The sequence below is a fragment of the Pseudophryne corroboree genome, chromosome 6 (genome assembly GCF_028390025.1).
Source record: "Pseudophryne corroboree isolate aPseCor3 chromosome 6, aPseCor3.hap2, whole genome shotgun sequence".
Lineage (NCBI taxonomy): Eukaryota > Metazoa > Chordata > Amphibia > Anura > Myobatrachidae > Pseudophryne > Pseudophryne corroboree.
In genome coordinates, this window is record NC_086449.1 from 23,027,885 (window position 1) to 23,053,321 (window position 25,437).

A 25,437-nucleotide genomic window follows, 5' to 3' on the forward strand; every position below is an offset into this window, starting at 1 on the left:
GACAGATTCATTCACCATAACATGTCCATTACTGCTCAGCCAATATTGTGTTTAAATCAACATTAATATTGTCAATACAGTATACTGTAGTGTATGCAATTGTGCTATGTTATCTGTTCCCCTGTAGATAATGTTTTTTGTGGTTTTTTTGTGTCGTTTGCTCTGTACAGTGACTGGGTACCCCAATTAGTGCACCATGTCCCCCTTGCATTCGTTGCTTATGCATGCAGGCCAATAAGGACGAGATTGTCCATATTAGCGTGCATTCCTATTTAACTGGGTGACGGCTCCATAGGAATGCATCCCCGTCACCTCCACCCTGCCACTGGGTCGCCCGTCTGCACACCCTTTTCACATTATTTTAGTTTCACCTACTGTAAATGTAATAAAGGAGAATTGTAGGAGAATTCTCAAAATTCTCCTCTAAACCCTAATTATTGCATTTTACAAGTAAGCAGATCGCACTTCCCATAACTGTAATGGGAAATGTTATCTGCTCAGATTTACTAAAATACTGCACAGTACAATTGTGAAAAAATACCGTGGGTCAGCCCAGCGCTATCTATTCTAAACACTGTCTGCAGCTGCGATAAACCTTTTCTTTTCAGGAGGGAGAGAGCTGTCCCCCCCCCCCCCTCCTTATCACATTGCGAGTTCATTCCTTATTTTCACTGGCCAGCAGCAATTAATAAGCTGATCTTGATAAAAGTCCCCCTAAACCTTGGATGGAGATAAAATGGCAGAAGATAACGTACCAGCCAATCAGAACTCGCTGTAAAAATCAAGGGGCTAGTTTATATTGTAGGTACACGGAAGTAGCATTAGCGTAACGAAATGTGGCAATCATCGGCATACTATGTACAGTACATTAATGTACAAATTACCGTTACTTACTGTGACAGCGAGATGATACTGGAGTTCTGTAATAGGCACAGTTCGTGGTCGAAAAAGCTAGAATGCAGCAAAAACTTGACTTGGAAGTGAGAAGAAGCTGTAGAACGTATCTCAATGGTTTGTATGGGTGATACAGCCATAGAGAAGATCCGTAGTAACTATGCACTGTAAGATGCAAAATCACTGAATGGATATGTACTTGTGTGTACAAACCGGCTTTATAGAGTATAAGGTGTCTGTAATGTGGTGCCACCATTTCTATAATACCAATTTTCAAAAAGGATGACTCATTTGTGTGAGCACTTAGGGCTGACACCTTAGACAAAGCTGCTAATTGCCCTTGTGTGCATTGCCGGTGGGCCTGCCCTGCTTTTGAAGAAAATGCAAATGCCCTGTATCAGAATTCAATACCCAAGGAATTTTTTCCCAATGTAAGGACAAAATCAATGAGGTAAGGACCCTTTAAAAAAAACTAACTGGATTTTATCCTCCATCCATGTAGAAAAAGTAATGGAGTCATATTAGTCATATTAATGAGATAGGGACCAAGTGGCACTGTACATTAAATATTTCAGGCCATTTAAAGCAACTGAACCGGAAATGCTGTCCAAAATATTAATGCTGTTTATGCTTACACAATCCAGGAAATAGTACCCAATGTAATGAAGAATAAACACACCAAAATACTTTATTTAATTAAAAAATAATATATAAATAAATACACAAAAAAAAATTGCTGGCATGGTTGAGGAGCAATCCCAGGGTGATTGCATTGCAGGTGGACACTGTAACCATTATGCCACAAGAATTCAATACCCATGGAATTATTTCCCAATGTAAGGACAACATCAATGAGAAAGGGACCCTTTAAAAAAACTAAACGGATTTTATCCTTCATCCGTGTAGAAAAAGTAATGGAGCCATATTAATGAGATAGGGACCCAGTGGCACTGTAAATTAAATATTTCGGGCCATTTGAAGCAACTGAACTGGAAATGCTGTCCAAAATATTAATGCTGTTTATGCTTACGCAATCCAGGAAATTGTACCCAATGTAATGATAATATACATAGTGAACGGGCGGCACCATGGTTGGGGTAGGTGCTTTGTTACAGGCATACAACGAGCTCAGCGGGAAAGAATAAACACACCAAAATACTTTATTTAATTAAAAAATAATATATAAATAAATACACACAAAAAACTTGTGGGCACAGCTGGGACGCGAACTTGGGATGCACGGATTGCAGGCGGACACTGTAACCGTTATGCAACAACCGACCATGGTACAAATAGGCATTCTGGGTCTATATGTGATGTGTTGTACCTGATTGCTTTAACAAAAAACCTAAATGGATTTTATCCTCAGTCCGTGTAGAAAAAGTAATGGAGCCCTTCTTGAAGTTATATTAATGAGATAGGGACCCAGTGGCACTGTAATTAAATATTTCGGGCCATTTGAAGCGACTGAACCAGAAATGATGTCCGAATTATTAATGCTGTTTATGCTTACACAATCCAAGAAATTGTACCCAATGTAATGACAATATTGATAGTGAACGGGCGGCACCGTGGTTGGGGTACGTGCTTTGTTACAGACATACAACGAGCTCAGTGGGAAAGAATAAACACACCAAAATACTTTATTTAATTAATAAATAATATATAAATAATGCTGTTTTTGCTTACACAATCCAGAAATTTGTAACCAATGTAAGGACAAAATGAATTGAGTGAACAGGGTGGCAGCATGTTATTGTATTTTGTGGAAAGGTATTTCTTTATAAAGGGAAGAACGTGATTGGCCAGCCTCTAACAGATCACTGCCTACCACCACAGCATTGTATTCAGTCTTAACGTGGAGCATTCACCACCCAGCGGTTAAAATGTGTATTACATGGTGTGGGACACAACGCACGCCATAACATTATTTACTACTCGCGATACAGGACCATAAATAGTGCACTGTGAGCAACGATATATGAGGGCTTATCTGTACATCTTCATTCCTATGCAGAATTGGTCTGCTTTTGTGTTGGAGCATAGCAATAACTATAGACTGTTGTTTGAAGATATACTGGATGGACAGCAAATAGTATTGTGTCCTAAGCTATAACTTTGTAGTATTTATTGTGTAAATGCACTCTCTAATATTTTCTTGTTTATTCTCCGTATTATGTTATGTGTTAAGTGTATGGGGGCGTCTATATAAAGTTATATGTACAGGGGGCTACTACAGTGTGTGCATAATGTGCAAGGGACACTGCTACTTTGTAAGGGGTACTACTTCTGTGGGCATTATGTGTAAGGGGCACTACTGCTGTGGGCATCACATATAATGGGCACTACCACTGTGTGGGCATCATGTGGAATGCCCTCCAATGCACAATAAGACTCGCCTCTAGTCTCCAAACCTTTAAACGCTCCCTGAAAACTCATCTCTTCAGACAAGCCTATCACATTCCAGACCAACCCTCACAACCTTCAGTGCTTCCCTATCTAATTACATCCTTTCTGTAAAGTATACATAACATCACATATCTTGTCTTTATTTACTCTCACACCTTCCTGACACTTGGCCAACATTGCGGGGTGATCATATCATACAACCCATTAAGAACCTAGCAATCCGGTGGACCATTATGCAATAGGTAGCATCTATCCTTGTGTATCAATGCCTATTTCCCTATAGATTGTAAGCTTGCGAGCAGGGCCTTCCTACCTCTATGTCTGTCTGTTGTTTTTACCCAGTTTGTTCTATTACTGTTGTTCCAATTGTAAAGCGCAACAGAATATGCTGCGCTATATAAGAAACTGTTAATAAATTATAATAAATAAATGTGTAAGGGGCACTAATAGGCATAATGTGTATGGGGCGCAACCACTCTGTGGGCATAATGTGTAAGGGACACTACTACTGTGGGCATAGCGTGTAAGGTGCACTACTAATGTGGCATAATGTTATGTGGCACTACTACTATGTGAACATAATGTGTAAGAGGGACTACTACTGTGTGGGCATAACTTGTAAGGTGCAATACTATTGTGTGATCATAACATGTAAGGGGCAATACTACTGAGGGCATCATGTTTATGGAGCACTTCCACTGTGTGGGCATAATGTGCAAGAGGCACTACTACTGTGGGCATCATTGTAAGTGGCACTACTATTGTGGGCATAATGTGTAAGTGAACAAACACTTTAGGTGCATAACATGTAAGGGGCATTACTACTGTGTGGGCATAATGTGTAAGGGGAAATATTATTGTGTGGGCATAACAAGCAAGTGGCAATACTAATGAAATAGTACTGTGTGGGATAATATGTATAAGGGGTACTACTGTTAGTGTTGTGTGAATAAGGGACTTTAGTGTATGGTGTAATGTGTAAGGGGTACTACTGTGTGACATAATGTGTAAGGAGCAGTACTGTGTGACATAATATGTATAAGGGGTACTACTGTGTAGTGTAATGTGAATAAGGGACACTACTATGCATTGTAATGTGCGAAAGGGGCACTATTGTGTATTGTAGTGTCATTTGAATTTGGGGTACCATTGCGTGACCACAAATTTTCCCTTACAAGACCACGCCCTTTATTTTAAAATATGGTGGTGAGGCACCAATGCTCTTTCTGGCACCATAATGTCTAGTTAAGGCTCTGGTTGACTATATACTTTATTGTACTGTTTGCTATCTTGCAATATCTTATCATGAACTGTTTTGCAGTGTCCCCCTGTGCAATGCTGCGGATCACATGTGGCGCCCTATAATAATAATAACCTTTATTAGCTGTTACTGTATAGGGTTAAATGGGACAGTACAACAGATGTCTTGATCAAACCAGCACCAAAAATATTGAAATTGTCTGGAAGATCACTATGTTCCCGTGTGTTCCTGGCAGTACAATGGATAATAACCCAGTGTATACAGACCACTTTCTTTAAGCCAAGCCTGGATCTGTCGTGTTGTCTTGTTTTCTTTTTTCATCTTAGCAATTATCTGGCTCATAGATTTGCTGATTTTTACCGGCATATTTCACGGCAGGAACTATGGAGACAAGATAATGTACTGTAAATACTGACCTATACTGTAATTTTTTTTGCACTCCATTATAGAAGGTTTCTTACAATATACTGTACAGTACAGTACAGAACTGTGTACAGTATTATTGATGGTAAAACAATTCAATTGCCCCTCGTGATGTCACTGAATCGGTGTCGCAGTTTCTTGCACACAGCGCTTAAATGTCTATTTGCGGCACTGCAAATTACTGTACATACAGTACAGTAGATGTGCATTTATAGACATGGCTGGTGTACAAGGTAGGAATACACGGACATACGGTAGCAGTGCGGGGTTTAGCTACTGTAACAGGAGAGAAGACAGGCTTGTCCGTCATGACATCTCTCCCATAGAGAGGAGCCACCGGCAGCCGGAGATGGCAGCAGCGGCAGCAGCAGTACGGAAGCAGGAGCGGGGCTGAGTAAGTATTGTTTTTTGTTTGCAGGTGGTGCTACTACAGGGGACACAACTGCTAGGGGCACAACTACACGGGGCAAATACTGGGGGCACTACTATAGAGGGCACTGCTACAGGGGGAACAACTACTGGGGCAAATCTACTGGAGGCACAGCTACAGGGGGCACAGCTGCTGGGGGTACAGTTACTGGGGGGATCATCTACGGAGGGCACATCTACTGGGGGCACAAGTACAGGAGGATAATTGTGGCCATGCCCCATACCTATAAAGAAGCCACGGCCCTATTTTTCTGCAGGAAACAACTCTATTTGACCTTTGGGGGGCGCCACTGGAAACCTTCGCCCTGGGCACCACAAGGTCTAAAACCGGCCCTGACCAGGGTGTACGACAAATGAGAGTACATAGACATGGCCACTGGCACATATCAAGGGGCTAGTATATACAGTAGACAAACTTCTGCCCCCAGGAGTGTGTGCGACACAGCACATACAGTGTCCAGTCATTACCACTAGGGTGTGTGACAAATTACAGTACATACAGGAAACATGCGTCCATAGACATGGGCAGTGCACAAGGGTGTGGATCATAGGATCGACAGTGTCTAGGTCGACAATGTTTGGTTTGACTACTATTGGTCGACAGTAAATAGGTCAACATGTTTTCAATGGAGACATGTTCTAGATCAACAGGTTAAAAGGTCGACATTAATTTTTTTACTTATTTTTTTGCTGCGGGCAAGGCTACTATTATATAAGTATTATAAGTATGAAAAATGTTAAAAAAATAATAATAATTAAAAAATGATGTCACTGTTTTGACCTGTCGACCTAGAACATGTCAACTTAGAAGCCCTGCCGACCTTTTATAAGCAGTCAACTTTATTACTGTTGACCAATAGTGGTCAACCCAAACATTGTCGACCTAGACACTGTTGACCTAGAGACCGGTTGCCGGTGTACAAGGCCAGGGGCTAAGTACTGTAACAATACTGTACATGGACATACAGTACTGCATACCTACCAACAGGTATCTGTTATGAATGGTCACCCATATTAAGGTCGACTGTCATTAGGTTGACCACTATTGGTCGACATTGACATGGTCTTCATGGACTAATGTTCGGCACATGAAAATGGTCGACACTTGACGGGTTCATTCACCATAACATTTCCATTACTGCTCAGCCAATATTGAGTTTAAATCAACATTAATATTGTCAATACAGTATACTGTAGTGTATGCAATTGTGCTATGTTATCAGTTCCCCTGTAGATAATGTTTTTTTGAGGTTTTTTTGTGTCGTTTGCTTTGTACAGTGACTGGGTACCCCAATTAGTGCACCATGTCCCCTTGCAATCGTTGCTTATGCATGCAGGCCAATATGGACGAGATTGTCTATATTAGCGTGCATTCCTATTTAGCCGGGTGACGGCTCCATAGGAATGCATCCCCGTCCCCTCCACCCCACCACTGGGTCGCCCGTCTGCACACCCTTTTCACATTATTTTAGTTTCACCTACTGTAAATGTATTAAAGGGGTATTGTAAGAGAATTCTCAAAATTCTCCTCTAAACCCTAATTATTGCATTTTACAAGTAAGCAGATCGCACTTCCCATAACTGTAATGGGAAATGTTATCTGCTCAGATTTACTAATATACTGTACAGTACAATTGTGAAGAAATACCGTGGGTCAGCCCAGCGCTATCTATTCTAAACACTGTCTGCCGATGCGATAAACCTTTTTTTTTCAGGAGGGAGAGAGCTGTCCCTCCCCCCCTCCTTATCACATTGCGAGTTCATTTCTTATTTTCACTGACCAGCCGCAATTAATTAGCTGATCTTGATAAAAGTCCCCCTAAACCTTGGATGGAGATAAAGTGGAAGAAGATAACGTACCAGCCAATCAGAACTCGCTGTAAAAATCAAGGGGCTAGTTTATATTGTAGTTACACGGAAGTAGCATTACGAAATGTGTCAATCATCGGCATACAATATATAGTACATTAATGTACAAACTACCGTTACTTACTGTGACAGCGAGATGATACTGGAGTTCTGTAATTGGCACAGTTCGTGGTCGAAAAAGCTAGAATGCAGCAACAACTTGACTTGGAAGTGAGTAGAAGCTGTAGAACGTATCTCAATGGCTTGTATGGGTGATACAGCCATAGAGAAGATCCGTATTAACTATGTACTGTAAGATGCAAAATTACTGAATGGATATGTACTTGTGTGTACAAACCGGCTTTATAGAGTATAAGGTGTCTGTAATGTGGTGCCACCATTTCTATAATACCAATTTTCAAAAAGGATGACTCATTTGTGTGAGCTTTTAGGGCTGACACCTTAGACAAAGCTGCTAATTGCCCTTGTGTGCATTGCTGGTGGGTCTGCCCTGCTATTGAAGAAAATGCAAATGCGCCTGTATCAGAATTCAATACCCAAGGAATGTTTTTCCCAATGTAAGGATAAAATAAATGGGGTAGGGACCCTTAAAAAAAAAACTAAATGGATTTTATCCTCCATCCATGTAGAAAAAGTAATGGAGTCATATTAGTCATATTAATGAGATAGTGACCAAGTGACAGGACCAAGTGGCACTGTACATTAAATATTTCGGGCCATTTAAAGCAACTGAACCGGAAATGCTGTCCAAAATATTAATGCTGTTTATGCTTACACAATCCAGGAAATAGTACCCAATGTAATGACAATATTGATAGTGAACAGGCGGCACCGTGGCTGGAGTAGGTGCTTTGTTACAGGCATACAATGAGCTAAGCGGAATAAAATAAACACACCAAAATACTTTATTTAATTAAAAAATAATATATAAATAAATACACAAAAAAAAATTGCTGTCACGGTTGAGAAGCGAACCCAGGGTGATTGTAACCATTATGCCACAATAATTCAAAACCCAAGGAATTATTTCCCAATGTAAGGACAACATCAATGAGATAGGGACCCTTTAAAAAAACTAAACTTAACGGATTTTATCCTCCATCCGTGTAGAAAAAGTAATGGAGTCATATTAATGAGATAGGGACCCAGTGGCACTGTAAATTAAATATTTCGGGCCATTTAAAGCAACTGTACTGGAAATGCTGTCCAAAATATTAATGCTGTTTATGCTTACACAATCCTGGAAATAGTACCCAATGTAATGATAATATACATAGTGAACGGGTGGCACGGTGGTTGGGGTAGAGGCTTTGTTACAGGCATACAACGAGATCAGCGGGAAAGAATAAACACACCAAAATACTTTATTTAATTAAAAAATAATATATAAGTAATGCTGTTTTTGCTTACACAATCCAGAAATTTGTAACCAATGTAAGGACAAAATGAATTGAGTGAACAGGGTGGCAGCATGTTATTGTATTTTGTGGAAAGGGATTTCTTTATAAAGGGAAGAACGTGATTGGCCAGCCTCTCACAGATCACTGCGTACCGCCACAGCATTGTATTCAGTCTTAACGTGGAGCATTCACCACCCAGCGGTTAATCTGTGTATTACATGGTGTAGGACACAACGCACGCCATAACATTATTTACAACTCACTATACAGGACCATAAATAGTGCACTATGAGCAACGATATATGAGGGCTTATCGGTACATCCTCATTTCTATGCAGAATTGGTCTCCTTTTGTGTTGGAGCATAGCAACAACTATAGACTGTTGTTTGAAGATATACTGGATGGATAGCAGATAGTATTGTGTCCTAAGCTATAACTTTGTAGTATTTATTGTGTAAATGAACTCTCTAATATTTTCTTGTTTATTCTGCATATTATGTTATGTGTTAAGTGTATGGGGGCGTCTATATAAAGTTATATGTACAGGGGGCTACTACAGTGTGTGCATAATGTGCAAGGGACACTGCTACTTTGTAAGGGGTACTACTACTGTGGGCATTATGTGGGCACTACCACTGTGTGGGCATCATGTGGAATGCCCTCCCACGCACAATAAGACTCGCCTCTAGTCTCCAATCCTTTAAATGCTTCCTGAAAAACTCACCTTTTCAGACAAGCATATCAAATTCCAGACCAACCCACATAACCACATAACCTTCAGAGCTTCCTTATTTAATTCCATCCTCTCTGTACAGTATACATAACATCACACCTTCCTGACACTTGGCCAACATTGTGGGGTGATCATATCATACAACCCATTAAGAACCTAGCAATCCGGTGGACCATTATGCAATAGGTAGCATCTATCCTTGTGTATCAATGTCTATTTCCCTATAGTTTGTAAGCTTGTGAGCAGGGCCTTCCTACCTCTATGTCTGTCTGTTTTTACCCAGTTTGTTCTATTACTGTTGTTCCAATTGTAAAGCGCAACAGAATATGCTGCGCTATATAAGAAACTGTTAATAAATAATAATAAATAAATGTGTAAGTGGCACTATTAGGCATAATGTGTATGGGGCACAAACACTCTGTGGGCATAATGTGTAAGGGACACTACTACTGTGGGCATCGCGTGTAAGGTGCACTACTAATGTGGCATAATGTTATGTGGCACTACTACTATGTGCACATAATGTGTAAGAGGGACTACTACTGTGTGGGCATAACATGTAAGGGTCAATACTACTGAGGGCATCATGTTTATGGAGCACTGCCACTGTGTGGGCATAATGTGCAAGAGGCACTACTACTGTGGTCATCATGTGTAAGTGGCACTACTATTGTGGGCATAATGTGTAAGGGAACAAACACTTTAGGTGCATAACATGTAAGGGGCATTACTACTGTGTGGGCAAAATGTGTAAAGGGAAATATTATTGTGTTGGCATAACAAGTAAGTGGCAATACTAATGGACTAGTACTGTGTGGGATAATATGTATAAGGGGTACTACTGTGTAGTGTTGTGTGAATAAGGGACTTTAGTGTATGGTGTAATGTGTAAGGGGTACTACTGTGTGGCATAATGTGTAAGGAGCAGTACTGTGTGACATAATATGTATAAGGGGTACTACTGTGTAGTGTAATGTGAATAAGGGACACTACTATGCATTGTAATGTGAGAAAGGGGCACTATTGTGTATTGTAGTGTCATTTGAATTTGGCGTACCATTGCATGACCACAAATTTTCCCTTACAAGACCACGCCCTTTATTTTAAAATATGGGGGTGAGGCACCAATGCACTTTCTGGTACCATAATGTCTAGTTAACGCTCTGGTTGACTATGTACTGTATTGTACTGTTTGCTATCTTGCAATATCTTATCATGAACTGTTTTGCAGTGTCCCCCCTCCGCAATGCTGCGGATCACATGTGGCGCCCTATAATAATAATAACCTTTATTAGCTGTTACTGTATAGGGTTAAATGTGACAGTACAACAGATGTCTTGATCAAACAAGCACCAAAAATATTGAAATTGTCTGGAAGATCACTATGTTCCCGTGTGTTCCTGGCAGTACAATGGGTAATAACCCAGTGTATACAGACCACTTTCTTTAAGCCAAGCCTGGATCTGTCGTGTTGTCTTGTTTTCTTTTTTCATCTTAGCAATTATCTGGCTCATAGATTTGCTGATTTTTACCGGCATATTTCACGGCAGGAACTATGGAGACAAGATAATGTACTGTAAATACTGAACTATACTGTAATTTTTTTGCACTCCATTATAGAAGGTTTCTTACAATATACTGTACAGTACAGTACAGAACTGTGTACAGTATTATTGATGTTAAAACAATTCAATTGCCCCTCGTGATGTCACTGAATCGGTGTTGCCGTTTCTTGCACACAGCGCTTAAATGTCTAGTTGCGGCACTGCAAATTACTGTACATATAGTACAGTAGATGTGCATTTATAGACATGGCTAGTGTACAAGGTAGGAATACAGGGACATACGGTAGCAGTGCGGGGTTTAGCTACTGTAACAGGAGAGAAGACAGGCTTGTCCGTCATGACATCTCTCCCATAGAGAGGAGCCACCGGCAGCCAGAGACGGCAGCAGCGGCAGCAGCAGTACTGAAGCAGGAGCGGGGCTGAGTAAGTATTGTTTTTTGTTTGCAGGTGGTGCTACTACAGGGGGCACAACTACTAGGGGCACAACTGCACTGGGCACATACTTGGGGCACTACTACAGAGGGTACTGCTACAGGGGGAACAGCTACTTGGGCAAATCTACTGGAGGCACAGCTACAAGGGGCACAGCTGCTGGGGGTACAGTTACTGGGGGTTCATCTACGGGGGGCACAACTACTGGGGGCACAAGTACAGGAGGATAACTGTGGCCATGCCCCATACCTATAAAGAAGCCACGGCCCTATATTTCTGCGGGAAACAACTCTATTTGACCTTTGGGGGGCGCCACTGGAAACCTTCGCCCTGGGCACCACAAGGTCTAAAACCGGCCCTGACCAGGGTGTACGACAAATGAGAGTACATAGACATGGCCACTCGCACATATCAAGGGGCTAGTATATACAGTAGACAAACTTCTGCCCCCAGGAGTGTGTGTGACACAGCACATACAGTATCCAGTCATTCCCACTAGGGTGTGTGACAAATGACAGTACATACAGGAAACATGCGTCCATAGACATGGGCGGTGCACAAAGGTGTGGATCATAGGATCGACAGTGTCTAGGTCGACAATGTTTGGTTTGACTACTATTGGTCGACAGTAAATAGGTCAACAGGTTTTCAATGGCGACAGGGTTTCTAGGTTGACGTGTTCTAAGTCGACAGGTTAAAAGGTCGACATGAATTTTTATTACTTCTTTTTTTGCTTCGGGCAAGGATACTATTACCAATCATAGTCCGCGTGGATCGTTAAGTATGAAAAATTTCAATAAAATAATTTTTTTTTTAAAAATTCATGTTGCCATTTTGTTCTGTCGACCTAGAACATGTCAACTTGGAAGCACTGCTGACCTTTAATAAGCAGTTAACTTTGTTACTGTCGACCATTAGTGGTCGACCCAAAAATTGTCGACCTAGACACCGGATCCCGATGTACAAGGCCAGGGGCTAAGTACTGTAACAATACTGTACATGGACATACAGTACTGCATACCTACCAACTGGTATCCGTTATGAATGGTCGCCCATGTTAAGGTCGACTGTCATTAGGTTGACCACTATTGGTCGAAATTGACATGGTCTTCATGGACTAATGGTCGGCACTTGAAAATGGTCGACACTTGACGGGTTCATTCACCATAACATGTCCATTACTGCTCAGCCAATATTGTGTTTAAATCAACATTAATATTGTCAATACAGTATACTGTAGTGTATGCAATTGTGCTATGTTATCTGTTCCCCTGTAGATAATGTTTTTTGTGGTTTTTTTGGTGTCGTTTTCTCTGTACAGTGACTGGGTACCCCAATTAGTGCACCATGTCCCCTTGCAATCGTTGCTTATGCATGCAGGCCAATATGGATGAGATAGTCTATATTAGCGTAAATTCCTATTTAACTGGGTGACGGCTCCATTGGAATGCCTCCCCGTCACCTCCACCCCACCACTGGGTCGCCCGTCTGCACACCCTTTTCACATTATTTTAGTTTCACCTACTGTAAATGTAATAAAGGAGAATTGTAGGAGAATTCTCAAAATTCTCCTCTAAACCCTAATTATTGCATTTTACAAGTAAGCAAATCGCACTTCCCATAACTGTAATGGGAAATGTTATCTGCTCAGATTTACTAAAATACTGTACAGTACAATTGTGAAGAAATACCGTGGGTCAGCCCAGCGCTATCTATTCTAAACACTGTCTGCAGCTGCGATGAACCTTTTTTTTCAGGAGGGAGAGAGCTGTCCCTCCCCCCCCACACCCTCCTTATCACATTGCGAGTTCATTCCTTATTTTCACTGACCAGCCGCAATTAATTAGCTGATCTTGATAAAAGTAGTGATGAGCGAGGTTCGGTTTTACTCGGTTTTACTCGGTTCTCAAAACGGCATCTTATTGGCTCACGGATGTCACGTGTTTTGGATAGCCAATAAGATGCCGTTTTGAGAACCGAGTAAAACCGAGTAAAACCGAGTAAAACCGAACCTCGCTCATCACTAGATAAAAGTCCCCCTAAACCTTGGATGGAGATAAAGTAGCAGAATATAACATACCAGCCAATCAGAACTCGCTGTAAAAATCAAGGGGCTAGTTTATATTGTAGGTACACGGAAGTAGCATTAGCGTAACGAAATGTGGCAATCATCGGCATACTATGTACAGTACATTAATGTACAAATTACCGTTACTTACTGTGACAGCGAGATGATACTGGAGTTCTGTAATAGGCACAGTTCGTGGTCGAAAAAGCTAGAATGCAGCAAAAACTTGACTTGGAAGTGAGAAGAAGCTGTAGAACGTATCTCAATGGTTTGTATGGGTGATACAGCCATAGAGAAGATCCGTAGTAACTATGCACTGTAAGATGCAAAATCACTGAATGGATATGTACTTGTGTGTACAAACCGGCTTTATAGAGTATAAGGTGTCTGTAATGTGGTGCCACTATTTCTATAATACCAATTTTCAAAACGGATGACTCATTTGTGTGAGCTTTTAGGGCTGACACCTTAGACAAAGCTGCTAATTGCCATTGTGTGCATTGCCGGTGGGCCTGCCCTGCTTTTGAAGAAAATGCAAATGGACCTGTATCAGAATTCAATACCCAAGGAATTTTTTCCCAATGTAAGGACAAAATCTATGAGATAGGGACCCTTTAAAAAAAACTAAACGGATTTTATCTTCCATCCATGTAGAAAAAGTAATGGAGTCATATTAATGAGATAGGGACCAAGTGGCACTTTACATTAAATATTTTGGGCCATTTAAAGCAACTGAACTGTAAATGCTGTCCAGAATATTAATGCTGTTTATGCTTACACAATCCAGGAAATAGTACCCAATGTAATGACAATATTGATAGTGAACAGGCTGAACCATGGCTGGGGTTGGTGCTTTGTTACAGGCATACAACGAGCTAAGCGGAATAAAATAAACACACCAAAATACTTTATTTAATTAAAAAATAATATATAAATAAATACACTAAAAAAAATGGCAAGCACGGTCGAGAAGCGAACCCGGGGTGATTGCACTGCAGGTGGACACTGTAACCACAACCAACCATGAGACAAATAGGCACTCTGGGTCTATATGTGCTTTAAAAAAAACTAAATGGATTTTATCCCCCGTCCATGTAGAAAAAGTAATGGAGCCCTCCTTGAAGTCATATTAATGAGATAGGGACCAGTGGCACTGTACATTAAATATTTCGGGCCATTTGAAGCAACTGAACCAGAAATGCTGTCCAAAATATTGATGCTGTTTATGCTTACACAATCCAGGAAATTGTACCCAATGTAACAGCAATATTTATAGTGAATGAGCGGCACCGTGGTTGAGGTATGTGCTTTGTTACAGGCATACAACGAGCTCAGCGGTGTCGAAGTCGGAAAATATTACAGTACAAACACCACATACAAACACCACACAGATGGCCTCCGTGCGCGTACTTGTTCTGCCGTGCGTGCACATATTTGCAAATTGCGTACGACCGCTCACGCGGTCGTGCGTGTTAGCGCGTGGTATGAGTAATTACGGTAGCATTTGTACTCACATGGAAAAGCCACAAAAACATATCATATATTAAATCCACATAGTGCACAATGTACACATAGCCCACATGCACCGCACCTGCAATTTATACTTGTTTAAATGGAACAGCAACAAAGGGATTCACCTTTACAGGATATGAGGGGACAGCATTAGGTTATAAGGTGGTGTTTGGTATCCAACTGTAGGGTATTTTAAGGGCAACATTCCGGTAGCAGTTTGCAGAAGATAGCACGCTCCTGCGCATAATTATGCGCAGGAACAGAATATTACTATTATACTGTATTTACTGTATGCTGATATTCGGCGGGAACCCAGTGGAGACCAACTGCAATCACACCTGGAACGAACATCGCCCACCTTTTCAAAACAACCTATGACCCCTTCTGTACTGTAAACGACCAACCCTTTGATCTATGGATGAAGAGGTTACAGTTTCTATTGTATTGTGTTTTTACCAATTGTATAAAAGCCAAAGCAGCCTAGCCGGTCACTCTCTCTCTGAAGGGTGATCTTTCCTGATTGATCTGAGCACCGGGACCATGTGGCGCTGGTGAAACCAAACGTATGTACCATTGCATTGTAGCCTCTTTTCTGTTAGTTTGATTATATTATTGTTGTAACCCCCTTTTATCAATTATATGTTGGCAGGTCAGATCCCAACTTCTTAAATACCATTGGTGTCGTGTCTCTTTCCCTGCTAAGTTTATAAGTGTATTTCAGGCACACGTGTAGCTGCATAGTGCTCACGGCATGTCTTTGTGTATGTATGCCCCGCGTGTACTTTGTATGTCCGTCGCGGCATTTGTACACAAAGTGCGTACATGGTATGGGGGCTTTGTACGCTAACTGTGTAAAAAGTACGTAGGCTAAGGATTGAATACAGCGGCCGCAGCGGCTCGATTTTAAAGTGTATTGGGTGTATTTTAAAGTGTTGCTTTTAGTCCTGTAAGTAAATCAGCATTTACAATTGGGGACTCGATCCGGTTTTCACATGCTCATGGGCTAGCAGAAATAGCAGACTTTAATCTATCAGCAAAGGGTGGGGATACATCTTTAAGTCAAACCTTTTCCTGGTTGCTTGGATGTTTTGAAACCCTATTTGTGTGCTGTTAGATTGCATCTGCTCTGTCTGGTCTATAGAGGTGCTGATAGAATCCGGAGGTAAACAGGAAAAAAGCTATTTAAAAGTCTGTGTAATGTTTCTTGCGCCAAAAGCGTATACAAAGTGTACCAATATTTTGCATACTCCCCCCACATAGTGTTGCCATAGGTTATTAGTCATTCTTAGACCTGTGTGAAATCGGATACATTTGTTTGCTATATAGATAAATTTGAAGTAAATGTATTTAAGGGAGTAATTATAAAAACACAAAACGCAGTCCTGGTCCAGTCATAAAGGGTTATACGGAACAAGTGTGGGTTGTGTTTGTGAGCGGTTATAGTTTGTATTGCTCACATTTATAGAGACTGTGTGGTTTGTTTTATTGCGGACGCACGTTTGTACACGTGGTCCGGACAAAGTACAGGAGATCGCTCGTGGCGTAAAAGGCACGCTGGTCGCGTGTTTACGCAAGGTTGCGTAGGAGTACGGACGCTAAGTACAAAGCACACGATATATATTCAATTAAAGATGGGATAGTATACATTTAATACAATAGCACATAACTATCCGATTTCAAAAGAAGATTACCTTAAATTTAGTTTAAAACTGTGAACACCTCTGGGGTAAAGCTACTGACCTAAGGGAGTAAAAATTTTCTGTACAGAAAAGAAAAAACAAGGTGTATTTGAGTGAGTGAAAGTGGAGTGAGGGGATTTGAACCCCGGAAATTCGGGTCCCGTGGGTTCACCAAGTAAGTAGAGGCTTGGTGGCGTGAGGCGGCTGACTTACGTTAATAAAGGTAAAGATAACACACAAATCGTGAGGTGATTTGTAGAGGAGCGTGATATAGGATTGTGCATTGTGCAGAAGCATAGAAATTGTGAATTAAAGTTTAAAGGTTTGGTATTACACTCCGGCTGAGGATCGCAGCTTGTGTATTCAATTCCAGTGGTCGTAGGGCGTATAGGTAACAAGTACCTATACGCTGTGCAATTGGACCGCATGTTTATGGGTGCGATACGTAGCGCAACTTGATACCCCTTTACAAGCTTTTGTGTAAAATCGCGGTATCATTAGCGCTGTGTAGAGCATATGCAGGCGTGATTTGTGTACGTCAAAAAGGGAAGTTTTCGCTGGTCTCTCAGGAAAATCTTCAACGTTTGATATTCACTGGAAAAGGTAAGTTACTCCACAAAATTTCCAGTGAATAGAAGCCAGTTAGGGCCTCACTGGGTACGCGGTGGTCACTATTGGAGTGAGTCATGGTACGTCAGTGGAGAAGGAGCGAGTGAAAGCGCTAGGTGTCTTTCACCGTCTATTGCGGTGTGCATTGGGGATTGCGTTTATAGGCAAAAAGTCCGCAATGGGATCCAATTGCACAAGCAGTGGGCAATTGGTAGCTAGAGTTCAGGCTGAAGAAGTGGGACCGAGAAGGTCAGAAGTGCAGCCGAGAGGGTCAGCAAGGTTTATTATGTGTGAGAAATATGGTTCACACACGGAGGCTTTTTGCAATGAATGGTTACGTATGACTGCAGAAGATAAAACCCCATATCCAAGGGTGAGTAGCTTTGAATCAGAGGTGTTACAGAACATAAGGATTAAAATATGTCTGATTAAATCCAGAAAACAAAGGGTCAGACATACATATTGTTTAAACCTGTGGCAGCAAGAGGGGGTGGTGCAGAAGGAACTGGCTCGCACAGCAAGTTCCAAACCTAGCAGGAAAGCAATTGTGAGCGCACCACCACCACCATATATTGATGGGGAGAAATTGGCTACAAGCAATGGTGCATCAGTAAAGGATAGGAAAGTGACTGATAAATGTGTTAACCCTAACCCTTGCCAGTTGTATCCCATTCTAAATCATCCCCAGGATTGTGAGCAGGAAGATGAGCCCAGCACGATATCGACACTCTCTCTAGCAGCCACCATACAGGACACCCAGGTGGGCACGACCCAACCACCAAGAGCAGTAGCGATGCCCCCCAGTGGAGGGGTGAGTGAGGTTGTGTCCACTGGTAAGTACGGTACCACACACTATGCAGAGACGATAGCTCCCCACATTGTAGAAACAAGTCAAAATGATATAGTTGAACTAAATCCTGTCAGGGTGATTGCAGTCCCCAATGGGAAGACTGACAGTCAGGGAGTGACTCCCATCAGGAACATTGCCATGCATTGTCCTTGGTCCCGAGCAGAGTTAAGGTCAATTATGTCAGAATTCCCTGATCCCAGAAAAGATCTAGTCGGATGCCAGAGGTTCATTAAAGAGTTAGGTAACGCCCACGAGCCCACAAATAAAGATTGGTAAACAGTGCTACGAGTGTGTTTACCCTCAAATATTGACATCACGAAATTCATAACGGATTGTAAGTTAGATGCAGAGGTACCTCTCACTGATGAGTACAATCAGGAGAATGTACGGCAAATCAATCTGCAATTAGGAGTGTATTTCCCTACTGTTGTTAAATGGAATAAAATCTTCTCCATAAGACAAAAAGAAGGTGAAATGGCATCCAAATATTTCCATCGAGCACTGCAGGAAATAGCTAGATACACTGGGATCGAGGATATTAAGGATAATGCACACCACAGGGAGGTAGCTGTCTCTGTGTTAATGGACGGTTTAAAGGAGGCACTGAGGACAAGGGTGCAAACCCCTCTACCTAACTGGAGAGGTATCTCGGTGTCTGCATTGAGAGAGTCCGCTATTGAGCACGATCGGAACATCAGTAAACACAGGGAGTCACAAGGTATTAAGCTGATGATGGTAAGTATACAGGCTCTTAAAGCAAAACCCCATCAGCCAAAACCCCAGACCCCTGATGGTCACGTCCAATAGTATGTTTTTATTGTAATAAGGAAGGACATTTTGCAAGGGACTGTAGGAATAAAGGGACACATAATGTATACAGACCCCCTAGACCTGAATACGAACCACATTACAATTCACAAAATTGGGATCAGGGACCATATAGAAGAGATTACGAGCCACGTAGAGGGGAAACAAGGAGGTACCCACCAAGGAGGGACTGGCAGGCCTCTGAAAAATCACAGGTAACCCCCTTACATATTGTAGCTGCCAATGCGCTGCGGGAGAGTCCCACTACACAATAGGGGTTGGGCCACACCTGTAGTCTGCAGCCAGTTAAGTTGATTGCTAGCCTTGGTAGTGAACCTGAGGTCATGGTTGATGTAGCTGGTGTACCATTACCTTTCCTTGTAGATAAAGGGGCGGCCAGGTCAGTGTTGAATTCCACAACAGGTGTAAAAACCACGGGTAAAACAATTTCGGCAATGGGAGTAACAGGAACGGTGCAACTATACCCTTTGAGTAGACCTGCAGAGATTACGATAGGGCCCTTGCAGACAAAACATTTCTTTCTGCTGGCTGCATCAGCTCCGACTAATCTACTTGGCAGAGATTTATTGTGTAAAATGCGGTGTGTCATATACTGTACTCCTGAGGGTGTCTTCTTGGATATACCTGAGAACCATGCTCAGGAAGTACAAGATATATTAGACACCCCTCAAAGACTAATGTCGCACTCTACTGTTATAGACATGTGTCCATCGCAGGTAGAGGAAATGATCTCACAAATACCGGGTTCCCCATGGACCAAAGATGGAAAGGACACTGGATTGATGGCGAATGTAGCTCCAGTAGTAGTGCAAGTAAAAGATGGTAGGATAGCTCCAAAAATCCCCCCCCCCTCAGTATCCTCTGAATTCAGAGGTAGAGTTAGGAGTGTACCCTGTCATAGAGCGACTGCTACAACAGGGCATCCTAGTCAGGACGTCCAGCACAGCCAATAGTCCCATCTTACCTGTGAAAAAGAGTGGGGGGAGGGGTTACAGGCTAGTGCAGGATGTAAGGGGATAAACAAAATAGTCGAGAGACAATTCCCCGTAGTGCCCAATCCAGCTGTCATCCTTATGCAAATTCCCTCTTCCGCAAAATTCTTCACTGTCATTGACCTCTGTTCTGCTTTCTTTTCTGTCCCTCTTCACCATGACAGCCAATACCTCTTTGCCTTTACTTACAGGGGAGTAAAGTACACCTGGACTCCACATCCCCAAGGTTTCATTGACAGCCCCAGTATTTTCTCCCAGGCCTTACATGACTGTTTGCAATCCTTTCAACCTGAGAGTGGATCAGTGCTAATACAATATGTTGATGACTTGTTGTTGTGTTCTGACTCACTCGAGTCATCCTTGGCAGACACTAAACAGCTTCTGTTCCATCTTTCCCAGACAGGACACAATGTTTCAAAGGATAAGCTGCAGTTGTGCCGGACCAGGGTTAAATACTTAGGACATTGCTTGACACAAGGACTTAGGCATCTGACCACTGATAGGATACAGGCGATTCGCGACATGACTCTGCCGCAAACTCAACAACAGATCAGCACGTTCCTCGGAATGTGTGGGTACTGTCGGAACTGGATTCCGGGGTTCTCCATACTGGCATTACCTTTGCAGGAGGTGGTCTCTTCAAACAAACCAGAACGGGTCTCCCACACAGAGGAGTCCGAACTGGCATTTGAGAGACTAAAACAGTGCTTATCACAAGCACCTGCATTGGGTATGCCAGATTATGAAAAGCACTTTGAATTGTACGGTACTGAAAGTGCAGCGTGCACGGCAGACGTTCTAAAACCGAGACATGGTGATGCCAGCAGACCGGTAGCCTACTACAGTGCACAGTTGGACACTGTAGCACGGTCTCTCCCCACTTGCTTGCAAAGTGTTGCAGCGATAGCTTTGCTGGTAAGTAAAAGTGAAGACGTAGTGTTAGGACATGACTTGACCATTCATACACCTCATGCAGTATCAGCCTTGCTAAACTCCGCCCAAACCAGACATGTCTCATCTGCTCGGTTTACAAAGTGGGAATTATCACTGATGGCCCCTGTAAACATCACCATTAAGAGATGCAGCTCACTAAATCCTGAAACTTACTTGCCCAGTGTGCCTGGACAGGCACAAAGGGTGGAGGATGAGAAAGATGGTGAAGGAGGATTTAGTGCAGATACTGATACGCATGACTGTATGGAATACCTGAACCAAACTTTCACTGCGAGACCTGACATTAGTGACGGCCCAATGGAAGGAGTCGATTTTACCTTCTATAATGACAGTAGTTGCCAAAGACAGACGGAATCGGGAGACCTGTGCACCGGATATGCAGTTGTAGATGACGAAGGTATCATAGAGGCTGAACCCCTTGGCCCACCACACTCAGCACAAGTTGCTGAGTTGGTCGCCCTGACCAGAGCATGTGAGTTGGCCAAAGGTAAGTCAGCTAATATATACACGGACTCTAGGTATGCCTTTGGAGTGGTGCATGATTTTGGGGCCCTGTGGCGCCTCAAAAATTTTATGATGGCAGCTGGCACACCTGTAGCGCATGCGTCCCACATCAAAATACTACTGACAGCGATACAGGAACCAGACAGAGTGGCTGTTATCAAGTGTAAAGCACACACAACCAAGACCCAATCTTACTTGGTAACAGCCGAGCAGACGAAGCTGCTAAATCAGCAGCAAGCACAACCACACGAACTAACATCACATCACTGATGACATTTGAAACAGTTAACATGCAACAGTTAATTGAAATGCAAAATTTGTGTTCCCTACAGGAAAAGGCAGTCTGGAAGGCGAAGGGATATGGTCAGGAGTCCTCAGAACTTTGGACAGATGGACATGGTAAGCCAGTGGCCCCCAGAACATATCTCCCAAGTCTAGCTGAGGCGGCACACGAACAGCACTATTAAGAATAAGCTGAGCAAAGTGATGGCTGAAACTGGATTGCTGTGGCCGGAAGCTTTGCCACTAGTGTTGTACAGCATCAGAACCACTCCCAGGTCACTGCTTAACTTATCACCCTTTGAAATCCTTTTTGATCGACAACCCCATGTAATGATAGACCCCCAGGATGATTTGAAATGCAATAACGAAATAACTGTGCAATACTTGGTTATGATGAGCCAGCAGCTGAGAAATCAACAAAGAAATCTAAAGCTGATGATTCCTGACCTACCGAACAGTAATTGTCATGACATTGAGCCTGGGGATTATGTGATGATTCAAAAAATTTTACGCTCAGGTTGCCTCATAGACAGGTAGGAAGGACCATACCAAGTCATGTTAACCAGCACGACAGCACTAAAGGTCGCCGAAAGAGAGACTTGGGTCCACTCGTCCCACTGCAAGAAGGTCGCTGACCCGGAGAAAACTCATGACAAAGAGCAAGGTGAAGAGAACCTCATATCACTAGAGTGTTTGTTCCGGGAAAGCTGAGAGGTAGGACTGTTGAGACGGCACCTGAGCATGGAGAACAACAAGATCAAAGGCGGTTGTTGAACCAGTTTTCTTTTTTCACCTCCCACTGCATTTCTCCTTTTCTCCTCCTTCTTATCTCCCTCCTCTCCCCCTAACAAAATGGATCTACCCCAAGAGACTGCATTTCGGGTTCTGCTAGTAATTCTGTTTTTAATCAGGACAATCTGTTTTGGTGAGGGTCCCAGAAAGGTCGAGCAAGGATCTGGAATGGGTTCTGATGGTGAGTACGGATTTGTAGGGTCTCAGGAGCAGCACATCACTCGAGTAAAGGCTGGTATCAGTAAGCGCTCTGGTAGTCATGGAGCTCGGAGGCAATGTGAGGGGTTATTGTCTGATGAATATTGTATTTGTAGAAATTGTGAGAACATAGTCGAAGATAGGTGCATCCAGAGATGCCAGTCCAACATTAATATCGACATGGACCGCCATCCGTTGATTGATTACCACTCACTAGTGGGTAAGGTCTTAAACCAGACAGAATGCTGGGTGTGCTCACAGGTACCTCAAGGACAGAGTTAATCAGGATTAGTACCATATCCTTTAGCAATAGATGAGGTACTAGAATTACGGGGTGGGAGACCGGTGGACAAGAAATTCAATATATCTAGGCCCCCTAGCTTGACGCTCCACCAGTACAACGTAGATAGGTCCCTGTTGTGTTTTAATATTTCCAATTTCAGAAAAACCAGGAAATTGGGAAGTGACATGGAATAACCAGACAATGACCTTTTCGCACAGAGCTGATGGGATACCTATCGACTCTGAACTTGTACGCAAGATAGCCAACAGTGGGAGGTATTTTCGGCACCAGTATACACGTGGAAGCAAGACCATGTGGGTTAGAAAGGTATCGCAGGGGTATTGTGCCCATATCATCCAGCCCGATACGTGTACTGAGCAAATGAGAGAACTGGGGATTGGTTTCTTTACATGGAAACTTTGCAATATGGTGATGTTACATTTTGTCCCCTATGTTCTCCCAGATGATGCCTATTTCATATGTGGGAGGAAAGCGTACAAGTGGCTCACTCTGAGCTCTGAGGGATTGTGTTATATTGGGAGATTACTACCAGAGGTCATGACCATAACCCACGACAAAATGAAAGACGTTCACCGCATCGCTCAGACTCCTTATACTCATACTCACTATGAACACATCATCAAGAGACACCTCATAGATAGGGCAGGGCACGCAGCCTCTGATTTGATCCATGAATCCACTGGGATTCTGTTCCTTCTCACATTAGATATCAGATATTAGATATAAAGGATGGTAAACTGTGTACTAAAACTTTCACTAAGCCGACAGACTCCAGGTCGTATATCGATACTAATAGCTGTCATCACATCAGTTGGCTGAATGCTATTCCTTGCGGACAATTAAAACGTATGAAAAGGAATTGTACAGAGGAGAATACGTACCAGCAGCAGGCAAAAGAACTAAAAGGTAGATTTAAAAAAAGTGGATATACACAGAAGATTGTTGACAAAGCTGTAGAAGAAACAAATAAAGTAGAGAGAAATGATTTATTAACTGTCAAATCGAACACATCAGCCAATAAGAACAGATTTGAGTGGGCCTTTATTACTGGATTTAATTCTCAGTATCGGATTCTGGAGAGGTCCTTTCAAAAGAATTGGAAGATACTCAAAAGGGACCCTATTATAGGAGAAGCTATACCAGAACGCCCTGTGTTTATTTACAAAAAGGCCCCCAACCTCAAAAATAAGTTAATGAGGAGCTATTTACCGAATGTAAAAAGGGAAGGGCGTATTGCCACAAAAGGATTCCATCGATGTGGCAGCTGTATGGGCTGTCGCGAGATTAAGAGTGACGGATCAAAAAAATTAGAGAGAGTACAGATTAATGATAACATTTGGAATTTGAAGGATTTTATCACATGTAACATGAATAATGTGGTTTATTTTATAGAATGTACGTGTCACCTTTTTTACATAGGTCGTACTTCTAGACCTCTGAAGATACGCGTTAGCGAACACTGTAGGAATATCAAAAAAGGTTTAGACATGCATGCGTTATCCAACCACTTCAAAAAACACCATAATTGCTCAACCAAAAACATTGTGAGGTTTGCAGGGATCAAACTGGTTTGATGCAATCAACGCCAGAAAGATATTGCCACTTTAATGGCAAAGTGCGAGATGCAATGCATGTATGATTTTAATACCCTGCATCCCAAAGGAATTAACAATGATTTTGAGCTGAAGTGGTTTTTATGATTGGTGACGGACTTTTATCATTTGCACTACTCTCTTGCTAATTTTAGTTTTCATTTTAATATCTTTTATGCTATGTTCATTATCCATACATTCAGATATTTTTGGTTGATATATCATGTATAGCTCCATACATTTTTTTGTGGGGCTAGGTTATATGGGTTCATATTTTTAGCTTCTGTTAAATTTGCTGCCATCGATTTTAACTATTATATGTATTTGAATTTTTTATATATTTATCTTGAGTTGATATGCTGCTATTATATGATATTTGAAACCCCTATTGATATGCCGCTATTGGTTTCTATTGCCGTCTCCCCTTCTGCTGTAGAGAACATAAGAACGTCATTTTTGTTATTTCCCCTTCACTTCAATGACCCGGAAGTGACGTATCGGCCCATTAGACTCGATGCTTTACCTTCGGCTGCAGTACCACTATCACAGGAAATGACAGAGCGGGACCACAGCAACTAGATGCTCCCGCCCTCTGGATGTATTCACACAAGAGGCTGTACCTGGATGTGATGTAGCAGTGGGAGTATGTGGGTGTCATGTTGGGGGAGATGACGCTGCGGGTCCTTGACCAATGGGTGTGATCGTGGTTCCAGTTGTCATGGCAACCTGTGACACAACGTTTTGGACTACTGATGATCAGCTGTGTGTGGAGGATTTTCATTGGACAGTTATAGTTTAAATTACTGGAAATGAGACATACAGGTCATTGCCTTGACAAAGACCCACGGCTTAAGGGT